Source organism: Dendropsophus ebraccatus, chromosome 1 (genome assembly GCF_027789765.1).
Source record: "Dendropsophus ebraccatus isolate aDenEbr1 chromosome 1, aDenEbr1.pat, whole genome shotgun sequence".
NCBI lineage: Eukaryota > Metazoa > Chordata > Amphibia > Anura > Hylidae > Dendropsophus > Dendropsophus ebraccatus.
In genome coordinates, this window is record NC_091454.1 from 24,652,316 (window position 1) to 24,665,838 (window position 13,523).

Consider the following 13,523-nt stretch of genomic DNA (forward strand, 5'->3'; position numbering starts at 1 on the left):
TAACTCCATCAAGGTGCAGATTGCAGCCCTTTCTGCTCATCTAAACTTCCGTTTATTTCAGTTTATTGACATTAAGAACTTTGTCAAAGCCATAACCAGATTAAGGCCTAATCTGGCAAGACAGGTAGACACTTGGGACCTGTCCTTTGTTTTGAGAAGATTGTGTCTACCTCCGTTTGAGCCTTTAGAGGAAGGGGAGTTGAAATTTCTCACTTTTAAGGTCGCCTTCCTATTAGCCATCACCTCTGCCAAGAGAGTTGGAGAACTGCAAGCCCTCGGCTCCACTCCGCCTTACGTAGTTTTTTCTCAGGATAAGGTTATCCTGAGATTTCTTCCAGGTTTTCTTCCGAAAGTGGCGTCATTTTCTAACATTAACCAGCAGGTAGTGTTACCAGTGTTTTCACCAGCAGGCTCGTCTGAGGAGAACTTGGACCTATCTCTGTTGGACGTTTCTCGAGCAATCAGAGTGTATCTCGAAAGAGTAAAGGAGTTCCGTAAAGAGGAAAATTTTTTCATCTTATTTGCAGGAAGAAACAAGGGGAAGAAGGCTTCAAAACCTTCTATTTCCAGGTGGATCTGTGATACTATTGCTTGGTGCTACTCATCTGCAGATCGGGATCCACCAGAGTTTACCAGAGCTCATTCTACAAGAGCGGTGGCCTCCTCCTGGGCGGAGCGTGCCTCCGTTTCCCTGGAGGACATTTGCCAGGCAGCAACCTGGTCTTCACTTACGACGTTTGTTAGACATTATAGGTTGGATTCTTCTTTTTCATCGAGAACGGCATTTGCAAAATCCGTTCTTAATGCGGCTGTAATTGATAACCCGCCCATTGGGGAGCATACTTGCTAATTCCCCATATGTTGTGATGCCAATGGGACGAAAGGGAAGCTAAAATTATAAAGTTAATTTGTTTTCCCTAAGACCCATTGGCATCACAAGACTCCCTCCCTTGTTTGTGATGCGTTATAATTCGACTGGTGTTTGTGGGAGGTGGAGCCTATTTATACCACCTGGAGGAGGGGATTAAAGATTTATTCAGTTTTTTTCATTAAATATTCCTTCGTCCCAGGGGCTCGCAGGGGCGAATATACCCCATATGTTGTGATGCCAATGGGTCTTAGGGAAAACAAATTAACTTTATAATTTTAGCTTCTCGGCTCTCAGCTGCCCGCTAATCTCGCTCCTTCCCCCTCCCCTCTTCATAGAACAGACAGGATGCGACTGATGAAAAAACAGTTGAGATTTCCTGATTCTGAGCAGTGAATGACAAAAAGGAGAGGAGGGGGGACCTGGGAAAAGGCTTTTTACATGCAGATAATGGCATATTTGGCTAATGAACCCAATTACAAAGTTTCTTAAAATCACCTGGACTATTGATTTCTGCAAAAAAATTTAACGACAGTGACTCTTTAACCCCTTAGAGAATTTATGGGGTATTGTCAAGAGGAAGACGAAAGACACCAGACCCAACCATGCAGACGAGCTGAAAGCCGCTATCAAAGCAACCTGGGCTTCAATAACACCTCTGCAGCTCCATCAGCTGATCTCCTCCATGCCACATTGCCGCATTGATGCCATGATTCATGCAAAAGGTGCCCCGACCAAGTATTGAGGGACTTTACTGTACAGACTTTTCATTTGGATCGACATTTCTGTATTAAACATTTTTTTTTTCAGTTGATTTTATGTAATTTTCTGAAATACTGACTTTTGGGTTTTTCTTGGCTATAATCCATAATCACTAACTTTACCAGAAATAAACACTTGAAAAAGTTCACTCTGTATGTAATGACACTTTTTAAATTGAATTACTAAAAAAAATTTTTTTTGTTGATATTCTAATTTATTGCAAACCACTGTATACATGGTATTCCCAGGGGCCTTCAATAGGCCAACGGGATTACCATGGAAACCATCAGGAGCTCAGACAGCGCCACGGGACATCACATTCACAGCTGCCGGAACCCGGTACATGCCGCTGTCATGATTTGACAGCGGCATACTAACAGCTGATCCCACGCTCTGCCACCACAGCATAAGTATCGGAATAAAGCCCATTAATGACCGCCGTTAAAAGGCGGATTGGTGGTCACTAATGGGTTAAATGGGTTATCCAGCGCTATAAAAACATGGCCGCTTTCTTCCAGAGACAGCACCACTCTTGTCTCCAGTTTGGGTGTAGGTTTTGTAACTCAGTTCTATTGAAGTGAATGGAGCTTAAAGGAGTCATTCTGTGGAAATCTTTTTTCTTTCAAATCAACTTGTGTCAGAAAGTTATATAGATTTGTAATTTACTTCTAGTTAAAAATCTAAAGTCTTCCCATACTTATCATCTGCTGTATGTCCTGCAGGAAGTGGTGTGTTCTTTCCAGTCTGACACAGTGCCCTCTGCTGCCACCTTTGTCCGTATCAGGAACTGCCCAGAGCAGCAGCAAATACTGTAGCCATGATACACACAATATTATGAGGCATAATGCTGCTGTTTCTTCCACTAGATGGCGATGATGTTCTACAGCAGAATAAAACACCCTGCATTGTTCCAGCTTCATGTGTTGCAGAAGAGCTTCATATCATTCATTTTAAAGGAATAAGACATCTATGAGATGAATAGACTCCTATGTCTTCAGTTTCATCTTTGGGTATTGCTTGGTAACGCATTATATTTCCGCAGCCTCACATGCATTTTACAGTCTTTAGAGCAATTAGCCCATAGCCATGAATGGGTTTCAGCATACAGTACTGATAATCTAGAACAGGGGTACTCAACAACTTTTAGTGAAGGTCTATTGTCAGGTGAAGGTCCGAGCTGAACATCAGTAGGAAATGTGTTTTGTTACTTTTCACAAAGGTTGTTGAACTATTTACATACAGAATTGCTGCTTATTAGTGGGAAAACTGGCATTTTCTCTCTCTCACCAGCCCTTTCAAATTAGGTACAAAGGGGGTGTCTGCCCCAGTAGTATATAGCCCCCCCCCCATGCACTTTCCCCCAGAAGTATATAGCCCCCATGTGCGCTCTCCCCCTGTAGTATATAGCCCCCTCTGTGCGCTCTCCCCAGTAGTATATAGCCACCCTGTGTGTTCTCCCCCAGTAGTATATAGACCCCCTGTAGTATATAGTCCCCTGTGCCCTCTCCCCCTATAGTATATAGCCCCCCTGTGCGCTCTCCCCAGTAGTATATAGCCCCCCCCCGTGCTCTCTCCCCTCCCATATAGCCCCCCTGTGTGCTCTCCCCAAGTAGAATATAGCCATCTGTGTGCTCTCCCCCAGTAGAATATAGCCCCCTGTGTGCTCTCTCTTCCTCCCATATAGCCCCCCTGTGCGCTCTACCCCAGTAGAACATAGCCCCCTGTGTGCTCTCTCTTCCTCCCAAATAGCCCCCTGTATGCTCTCTCCAGTAGAATATAGCCCCCCTGTGTGCTCTCTCTTCCTCCCATATAGCCCCCCTGTGTGCTCTCCCCCTCCCATAGCCCCCCTGTGTGCTCTCCCCCAGTACAATATAGCCCTCTGTGTGCTCTCCCCCTCCCATATAGCCCCCTTGTGTGCTCTCCCCCTGCAGCATATAGCCCCTCTGTACAGTGGCGTAGCCACCGTGGTCGCGGGGGTCGCCGCCGCGACCGGGCCCGCCACAAGGGGGGCCCGCGGGGCCCCCCGATCAATCACTCTTGTGACCGCAAGCATTGTTTTGCTTGCGGTCACAAGAGTCTGGCTCCGTCTTTCCCACGGCTGCTGCGCGGCTGCCGGGGGTGTCGCGTCTTACCCCCGGCAGCGCGCGCATCCCAGAACTCCCTGCGCGCCTTGGGCCCTGACTTCCGGTTTCCGGCGCGCAGGGAGTTCTGGGATGCGCGCGCTGCCGGGGATAAGACGCGACACCCCCGGCAGCCGCGCAGCAGCCGTGGGAAAGACCAGGAGGAGTGAGGATCAACGTGGGAGCGCGATGTCAGGTGAGTTAAGTTTTGTTTTTTTTATCAGCCTGCAGGGTCGGGGGAAAGGAGGGGGCCATCTATGAGGGTGGGGGGAAGGAGGGGGCCATCTATGAGGGTGGGGGGAAAGAGGGGGCCATCTATGAGGGTGGGGGGAAAGAGGGGGCCATCTATGAGGGTGGGGGGAAAGGAGGGGGGCATCTATGAGGGTGGGGGGAAGGAGGGGGCCATCTATGAGGGTGGGGGGAAAGGAGGGGGCCATCTATGAGGGTGGGGGGAAAGGAGGGGGCCATCTATGAGGGTGGGGGGAAAGGAGGGGGCCATCTATGAGGGTGGGGGGAAAGGAGGGGGCCATCTATGAGGGTTGGGGGAAAGAGGGGGCCATCTATGAGGGTGGGGGGGAAGGAGGGGGGCATCTATGAGGGTGGGGGGAAAGGAGGGGGCCATCTATGAGGGTGGGGGGAAAGGAGGGGGCCATCTATGAGGGTGGGGGGAAAGGAGGGGGCCATCTATGAGGGTGGGGGGAAAGGAGGGGGCCATCTATGAGGGTGGGGGGAAAGGAGGGGGGCATCTATGAGGGTGGGGGGAAAGGAGGGGGGCATCTATGAGGGTGGGGGGAAGGAGGGGGGCATCTATGAGGGTGGGGGGAAAGGAGGGGGCCATCTATGAGGGTGGGGGGAAAGAGGGGGCCATCTATGAGGGTGGGGGGAAGGAGGGGGCCATCTATGAAGGAGGGGGCCATCTATGAGGGTGGGGGGAAGGAGGGGGCCATCTATGAGGGTGGGGGGGAAGGAGGGGGGCATCTATGAGGGTGGGGGGAAGAGGGGGCCATTTATGAGGGTGGGGGGAAAGAGGGGGGCCATCTATGAGGGTGGGGGGAAGGAGGGGGCCATCTATGAGGGTGGGGGGAAGGAGGGGGCCATCTATGAGGGTGGGGGAAAGAGGGGCCATCTATGAGGGTGGGGGGAAAGAGGGGCCATCTATGAGGGTGGGGGGAAAGAGGGGGGCCATCTATGAGGGTGGGGGGGAAGGGGACCATCTATAAGGGAGGGAGGAAGGGGACCATCTATAAAGGGGGGGAAAGGGGATCATCTATAAGGGAGGGGGGGAAGGGGACCATCTATAAGGGAGGGGGGGAAGGGGACCATCTATAAGGGAGGGGGGGGGAATGGGACCATCTATAAGGGAGGGGGGGGGGGGAAGGGGACCATCTATAAGGGAGGGGGGGAAGGGGACCATCTATAAGGGAGGGGGGGGAAGGGGACCATCTATAAGGGAGGGGGGGGGAGGGGGACCATCTATAAGGGAGGGTGAGGAGAGAGGGGGCCATCTATAAGGGAGGGGGTAGAGGGGGCCATCTATAAGGGAGGGGGTAGAGGGGGCCATCTATAAGGGAGGGGGTAGAGGGGGCCATCTATTTGGGGGGGCAACATAGGGGGAGAGGGAATACACAGAGGGGGGCATATATTATTAGGAGGTCACATAGAGTCAGGGCTACCCACTAAATGAGGGTGTAAAGGGGACAGTACAGATGTGCAGTGTGTAGAGAGATGGAGATGGTGCCAGTGTGAGGAGACTAATATGTCTGTCTGGCAGATTCTGTGGATTCGTGGCTCGGAGAAGTTCTCATAACGGCCTAGGACGGATGGAGAAGAAGATGAAAAGGAAAGAACTCCGATCAGAGAAGACGTCCCCTGTGAGTCACCTGATATAACTGCACAGTAATGTATATGGTGTATAGAGCCTGTGTAGAGCTGGGGCCACCTCTATATGACTGGATGAGGTGATTTAGTATACTGGATTTGGTCAGTAACAATATGGTGGTGATGGTAGTGGTTGTGGTGTGGCGGTAATGTTTCCTCCCTATATACTGGTATTACTGGTAATATTGGTCTCAGTATACAGGATTTGGTCGGTAACAGTATGGCGGTAATAGGTAATATCTGTCTTGGTGTGTGTGTGTGTGTATATATATATATATATATATATATATATATATACAGTGGTACCTTGGTTTAATGTTTCAATAGTTTTTATTGAGTTTTAAAAGTATAATTTTAACAATAAAGGTAAAATTAAGTTGCAGGAACATAATGCTGTAACATGCTGTCATTAACACAGATATGTAAAGCTGGAGAAACTAGCGTGAAAGGTGCAATGCGTTGTAGTCCAGAGTGAAAATGCTTAAAAGGATGAGGAATGAAGTGCAATGTTGATTTGCTAAAATTAACATATAGTGTAGCTAAGTTGAGAATATTCCCTAACAATATGCTTCATTGCCTAGAGTTCGTGCAGGTGAAGGTGCTTACTCAAAATGTGTCTGCTGAATCAACAGTCGTTATAAGCAAATGTGTAGCTATTAAACCAATACAACTTTGCAAACAGTCAACAAATTCAATGCAGTAATAGGCAATAACCATGCAAGTGAGCAGAACACAAAAAGAACATAATGCTGCGGTTAATCCGACGCAATGGGGTTCCGCAGCAATAAACCTGGAAGGGCAAGTAGTCCGGTTTAAACTAAAGGGACACATGCTAAAAATTATTACAAAAATTCGCCATAGTGGGTCCTGCACAAGGGACGGGACGAGGCTCAGGTCCATTTGTTGAATAAGTTCTCAGTGAGTTGCGATAGTTCCACGGGGAGATGTCGCTGCGACCAGTACAGTCAGCAAGGGATATGACAGTCTTTTAGAAATCGAATACCGGCATCCACATCAGGTAGCAGAGATAAGCCCGTTTCACGTTGGATCACCAGTCCACCAGACTTCCCCCATCTGTACACTATTCCATGCTTCCGCAAAGCAGTAGTAATCGGGGTAAATTTCCTTCGTGTGGCCAAGGTAAAAGCGGATAGGTCCGGGAAGACTGAAATGTGGGCAAACTTAGGAGACGTCGCTGCTTGTTTCCTGGTGATTGCTAGAAACTGGTGTTTAACATAAAGATGGCGCAATTTTACAATGACGTCTCGTGGAGCCTCCGGCGGAACATGTTCCGGCTTGGGTACACGGTGAGCCCATTCAACATACATTTCGTCTTTCTTAAGGGAAGGTATCATATGTCCAATAAATCCACGGGTAAAGTCAGATAAATCAGAAATTGGGACCGATTCAGGGATCCCTCTCAATTTCACATTGTGGTCTCTAGTGCGATTATCTACAGTAGCCAACGTTTGTTTGACAGCCAACAGTTCAGATTCCAGCATCTGATGAGAAGCGAGCAATGAATTATGCTCAATTATAACTGAGGATAGCGTATCCTCCAAGCATTGAATCCTTTTAGTGACTACCCGGACAGAGTCTGCCATTGCTGACATCGCACGGTCCAGATCGAATCTTATAGAGTTTCGAAGAGCCAGCAATAGCTGCATCATTGAGGGCGCTATGGAAGGGTCCGGGTCGTTGAGTATATCATCTAAAGGATCCCGTAGTATTGTTGGCTTCACCCCTGGTAGTGAAGGTGATTGACAGGTGGTGGTCCCTGTAATAGTTTCCTGTGAACTGGCAGCGGATGGAAAAGCTAATGCAAGATCCGAAGAACCAGCCAAATCCTCAGAGAATAGAGCAGGCAAACATAAGTCTGAGAGGGATCTTTGACAGCTATCATTTCCAACAGGTGAAAAGGGTGGCATCGGGAAGGGAGCTGCATATGGTGATAATGCCTGCGGCTGCTGCTGCCGCTGTCTTTGTGACACTGGATGTGCATCTTCTTGGGTAACGCCAGAGCCAGCTCCTTTCCTCCTCCGTTTTTTCTTTTTTGGATGAGTAAGAATCAGTTGCTCACCCGACTGAGCTGTCTGTCGGCAAGTCGCTGAATCTGGTGCTGGAGGAGCCCACCATGCTGTCATGTCACCTGAAGAGGGCCGGTCTCCTTGCTTTTTCATGTGCGTGCCGGCGCCATCTTGTCGGACCCGAGCCGATGGCATGTAAGAAAGAATCTTCCTTCTTGCGGCTGCTGAGGCTTTCTTAGAGGTGGCCATCGGTGCAGGAAGGTAGCCACAGAGAGCAGGAGCTCCCCAATGCCCACTCTCAGTCCAAAACAGCCGTGGAAAAGCCAATCAGTGGCCCGCCGTGCAGGAGCCCCGCCGGCGCGCGACCGCTCCCCCCAGCGGCAAACCACGCCCCCCCCGGTACCTTGGTTTAAGAGTAACTTCGTTTAAGAGCGTTTTGGTTTAAGAGCTCACAGTTTTTCAAAATTGTGACTTGGTTTAAGAACATTGCTTTGGTTTAAGAACTTCCTGTATTGGGTGGGAGCGCGAGTGGAGAAGGGGCATGGCCTGCATAGCGGGGTCTACAGCACTGTACTCTAAACACCTTCCAAATCATAGCAGATCCCCTTCAGGCTGGGGCTTACATCAGGGGACAGGACTGTGGGGGGGGTAATCTCTCCATAGCTGTAACCCCCCTCTCTCCGGACAGAGAGTGCTGCATGTATGTGACCACATCTGCCCTGCTCATTCCTTCATGCTCCCTGCAGTCTCTGTCAGCCCTTGTGTTTCCCATCCTCTCCATTACTGTACAGTACAGAATAATAAATATATTTGGGGTGTGGAACCAATTGTCTGCATTTACATGATTTCTTATAGGAAAATTTGCTTTGGTTTAAGAGTGGATTTGGATTACAAGCACGGTCCTGGAACGAATTATGCTCATAATCCAAGGCACCACTGTGTGTATATATATATATATATATATATATATATATATATATATATATATATATACACACACACACACACACACACACACAACAATAGCATCACTTGGTCGTGAAAGGAGGGGGGGGGGCCCAAGTTGGCCTCTCGCACCAGGGCCCAGGAGACATTAGCTACGCCCCTGCCTCTGTAGTATATAGCCCCCAGTGTACTCTCTCTTCCTCCCATATAGCCCCCCTGTGCGCTCTCCCCCTCCCATATAGCCCCCTTGTGCACTCTCCCCCTCCTATATAGCCCCCCTGTGTGCTCTCCCCCTGTAGCATATAGCCTCTGTAGTATATAGCCCCCCGTGTACTCTCTCATCCTCCCATAAAGCCCCCCTGTGCGCTCTCCCCCTCCCATATAGCCCCTCTGTGCGCTCTTTGCCTCCCATATAGCCCCCCTGTGTGCTCTCCCCCTCCCATATAGCCCTCTGTGTGCTCTCCCTCTCACAAATAGCCCCCCGTGTGCTATCCCCCTCCCATATAGCCACCTGTGCGCTCTTTCCCTCCCATATAGCCCCCCTGTGTGCTCTCCCCCTGTCGGCTTTCCCCCTCCCATACAGCATGTGACATAAAAAAAAAAAAAAAACACTTATACTCACCTGAGTCCGGCGCGTCCTTTTCTCTTCCCTCTTGTGGCCGCACTGCAGCGGTCACTAGAGGCCGCACTCCCTGTCCTGGCACCGGCGCAGTAACGTCACTCGAGCTCGGGCACCAGAAGGGGAGAGCGGCCTCTTGTGACCGCTGCGGCCACAAGAGTGACTGACAGGGAGGGAGCGCGTCCGCGGGTCGCCAGTTGTGGACCCCTGATCTAGAATGTCGGCAAGAGGGGTTCACCTTTGGTTGTCCAGACATCATAGAAATTGTAGTTTTGCAACAGCTGCAGGGCTGCAGATTCCTCACCACTGATTTAAAGTAGAGACACAGTTGCCAACATTTGACATTTTTTTCCAGGGATACTTTAGCGTTAAAAAGAGGTGTGACTTATTGTGGGTGGTGTGGTCGTGGTGGGATGTGGTCTATCATGGGTGTGGGTTCAAAATTTTCCAGTTAAAATTTACAGTCAGAACAACACAAAAGGAGCATTGCACATCCCAGTATTAGGTCTCCAGTATATTACACACCCCAGTATCAGGTCCCCAGTATATTACACACCCCAGTATGTGGTCCCCAGTATATTACACACCCCAGTTTCAGGTCCCCAGTATATTACACCCCCCGCTCAGAGCAGGCTGAGACTCAGAGATAGCACTCTACTGATTGACTGTACTGGTAGTTTGTACCCATATGATGCTGTTGCACCCCATATTATCATACTACTACCCCCTTCATCCTACTGCTCCTCTATCATCATACTACTACCCCCTTCGTCATCATCCTGCCTCTCCATCATCATCCTCCTGCCCCTTCATCATCATAGTACTACCCCTCTATTCCTCCTCCCCCCTCCATCATCATACTACTACCCCCTTTATCCTTCTGCCCTTCCATCATCATAGTACTACCCCTCTCATGCTCCTGCCCCTCCATCATCATACTACTTCCCCCTTCATCTTCCTCCTGTCCCTTCATCATCATACCAGTACCCCCCTTGTCCGTTCATCTGTATTTAAAACAAAAAAAGCTATACTTACCTCACCAGTATGGTTCCTCTAGTCCCCCAGGGACTTCTCTCCCTGCTCTACATGAGTGACATCACTCGCTCTGGAAGGGGGCAGGGCTTCTCGCGACAGGGGTGGGGCTTTCCAGGACATGCCCCGGACATGGTTTTGCCGGGGCTGTCTCCTTTAGAATCGGGACAGTCCCAGCAAAACCGGGACTGTTGGCAACTATATAGGGATGATGTGCATCTGTGGTGTAGGAGGGGGCACAAATGGCATCTATGTGAAGCAAATAATCTCAAGGACCAGAGCAGAATATAAAACAGCCACACAAGATACATATAATAGAGGTAGTATACCCCACGGTGCTCATAAAGACTGAAATATATCGCAGAGAGTAAACTAAGGCCTAGTTTACAAAACCTAAAAATAAGGGGAAAATACATCCATATTTGGATAAATACGGCCAGAAATAAAGAACATTATTTCAGGCCATATTTATCCAAATATGGCCGTATTTTGCCCTAATTTTTACATTGTGTGAACATGGCCTAAAAGGGGAAATCTATTACTTGGACCCCGTAAGGTGGTCCGATCACAAATAAAAAACAAATTACCCATCACTTACAAAATAATATACAGTATTAGGCCATGTTCACACAATGTATAAATAAGGGCAAAATACGGCCGTAAAATATTAAAAATACTAAAAACCATTTCCTGATTTGTCAAGTTTTGATTTTTGGCGTAATTATTTTTACCTTCTATGATCCGTACAATTTTTAAAGGGTCGCTGCTATGATGCATTTTATTTCTTAGGAGGGTTTGTGCTTGTTCCAGAAGTTAAAGGGTCCCTGTCGTTATAACTTTCTAAACCTAAATCAAGATGTGAAATTAAGCAAGTTTGCAATATACATTTTATTTTATTTTAGTTATCATGGAAAACACGGCACTTCCTGTTTTCTGACTCTTTTTTTTTTTTTTTTTTTTCCCAAAGGGTCTAAACACAGAAAATCCCATGTATCCCAGGCCATCTGAGCGCTCACAGAGACAAGGCAGTCATGTGATTGATGGACACATTGAGCAATGACTCTCTGTACTGGCCGGAATTCCTGTATTAAGTCTCTTTTTTCAACCAGCACAAGACTAAAAAGCTTCTGAAGACTGGACCTGGAATTCTGGTAAGTATAGCGTTGTTTTACAGCATGATAACAACCACAAAATAATGAATGTATATTGCACACATGCTTTATATCACATCTACTGTTGATTTAGATTTTGAAAGTTATAACAACAATGACACTTTAAAAAGTGCATTCTCAAAGTGCTCTGTGTTAACTGTGTGAACTCTGTGTTAACCAATCTAGTTGGATGACTGACGTATAATCAAATTTTTTATCCTAAAAAAAAAGGTTTTAAGAAAGCATTGAAGATGTCACCTGACAGGTCATTCAAAGGGTTAAAATCACCCAGGAGAGCTGTGGACACAAAGTGACAAGAGCGATTTTGCAGCTATACAGAATACACCAGGGACGGGGAACCTTCGGTCCTCCAGCTGTTGCAAAACTGAAGCTTTGGCTGCCCAGGTATGATGGGAATTGTAGTTTTGCAACAGCTGGAAGCAGGGGCAGACACAGACTGTAAAGGGCCCCTGTGCAAAAAATGTGTTTGGGCCTCCATAACCTATTAGTTTCTTCACCTTTCTGCCTTAACGGCGCACACATATGTATGGCTGGGTATCCGATACATGTTTCCTGGTTTCTTGGAAGGGCCCTACAGGACAGCACAGATGCCAGGGCCTGCTAAAGGACTGTACTGCAGTCTGTACAGGCCTTAGTGTGCAGAAGGAAAGGAGGAGAGAGGAGAACCAGCCTCGGCTGGGCACAGCATCCAGTCACTAAGTGGGCCCCACAGGAGCAGAGGGCCAGCACTTCCAGTGCTGATGCCGCCTGGGGGGGGGCCACTACAGACATGTGACATGCTGAGCTGACACTTTAGAATTTGAGCCTGGTGGGCCCCTCTATTGGCCTGGGACCATGTGCAGCTGAACAGGCTGCACAAGTGATACGTCCGCCAATGGCTGAAGGTTCCTCCTCCCTGGATTACACAATCACTTTCCTCAAACTTTCTTCTAGCTCTACCTAATCAGCCTCTTCTCTCTCTGCCTCTGCTTTTCCCTATCTTTTCTCTACAATGTGTTAATTTCACTGATCAGGAGTACTGCACACGTTCCTGGGCTCAGATTGGTAGCGGTCACCAAGAAGACGTGCGTCATGAGTTAGCTCTAGCAGTTGCTAGAATGAGTCTATAGAAGAGCGTAGCTAAGCGCTTTCTCGCCCCTTCTTGCTGTAGGTCACCAGCTCCATAGACTTACTGTTCAATCCATCTCCTTCAGCATGCATCTCCTGGCTCATTCTATCAATCAGTGAGGGTCCGATTACCCCAACTATGTGGGCACACAGAGCTGCTTCTCCACTTAATTCATTGGGGAAAAAATAGATTTTTTGGGGGGAATAAACCAGATGATCTGCAACCTCAAGACTGGTCCTTGGGTACCGCAGTCAGGCAGCCTGGCCATCTAACAATGTAAGAATTTGGGTTGTCGGTATGCAGTAACCTGGGGGTTACTAGGTGTTGTTAGCAGTGGGCTAGGTGTTGGGTTGTACCCACTCACGGTGGCGCCAGGCCTTGTCTAGTGCTGAAGTCTGCTGGGGCAATGTGTGGTATAAGTTAGTGACCTGCTTGAAGACTCTCATGGTTTAGAACATAGATATACCACAGCCTTCTGCCAGAAGAGCCCACGGACAGGTCTGGTAGTACGAGTGCCGGACTTGAATAACTGGACAGGTCTAAACCTCTTAAGGTTCCCCAAGAAGGTCGAGCAGGAATCAATGGAGTTCGTCGGCTTGCTTGTACTTTATTCCTTGCAGACAAATCCTTTTTGAATGGATTGTCCTACCTAGGTTGAAGGAAATTAACCCGAGGCATAGACACGGTATCCCAGGTAGTTACCCCACCTGTGGGTTTAGCACTGCATGCTTCTTATCAGGAAGTATCTCATAAGAATCGGTTATCTCTTGTCCCTGCCAAGGGCCCTGGCCTTCAGGCCAGGCCCAGGCATAAGCTCCAGCAAGGACACTCGCGTTGTCTATCTCTCTTACAACCAACTACTAGAAGACTAGGAAAAGACTTTCCACCAGGAACTAGTAAAGCTTAAATAGGGGTGACCTGGACTAACCTCCTATCGGTGAGGAAAGTGCTAGAAGGAATAGGTGTCAGTGTAGGTGTAGTGTGAGGCAGCC